We start from the raw sequence: 484 nt of genomic DNA on the forward strand, positions 1-484 counted from the left end.
TTCTTTTTTCCTTCCCTCCCTCCATTCTTCCCTCCCTCCCTCCCTCCCTCTCTCCATTCTTCCCTCCCTCCTTCCCTCCCTCTCTCCCTCCCTGCTTCCTTCCTTCCCTCCTTCCTTCCTTCGTCTTGCTCTGTTGACCAAGCTGGAGTGCAGTGGTGCAATCACAGCTCAATACAGCCTTGACTTCCTGGGTTCATGCAATCCTCCCACCTCAGCATTCAGAGTAGCTGGGACTACAGGCATGGGCTACCATATCATGCACAGGTAATTTTTTCTTTCTAGAGATGGAGGTTTCACTGTGTTGCCCAGGCTGGTCTCAAACTCCTGGGCTCAAGGAAGTTGCCCACCTTGGACTCACAAAGGCTGAGATTACAGGCATGATCCACTGCACCCAGTCCCACCATTTCTGAAGATGTGAAACTTCAGAACTCCCTCCCAAGGAGGAGCATTTTTACTGATGGAACTAAGCTGATGTTTGCAACCA

At 51.2% G+C, this 484-nt stretch overlaps 1 protein-coding gene across 1 annotated transcript in view; it reads right to left on the reverse strand.

Annotated features, from left to right (window-relative positions):
- Positions 1–484, reverse strand: part of LOC105504512 (cytochrome P450 3A8-like) — a gene marked incomplete at its 3' end in the record, with an annotated part of 17,178 nt that overhangs the window by 12,199 nt on the left and 4,495 nt on the right. The gene's annotated exons all lie outside the window — the stretch shown is intronic.

The sequence above is a fragment of the Colobus angolensis genome, unplaced genomic scaffold, assembly GCF_000951035.1.
Source record: "Colobus angolensis palliatus isolate OR3802 unplaced genomic scaffold, Cang.pa_1.0 Scaffold923, whole genome shotgun sequence".
NCBI lineage: Eukaryota > Metazoa > Chordata > Mammalia > Primates > Cercopithecidae > Colobus > Colobus angolensis.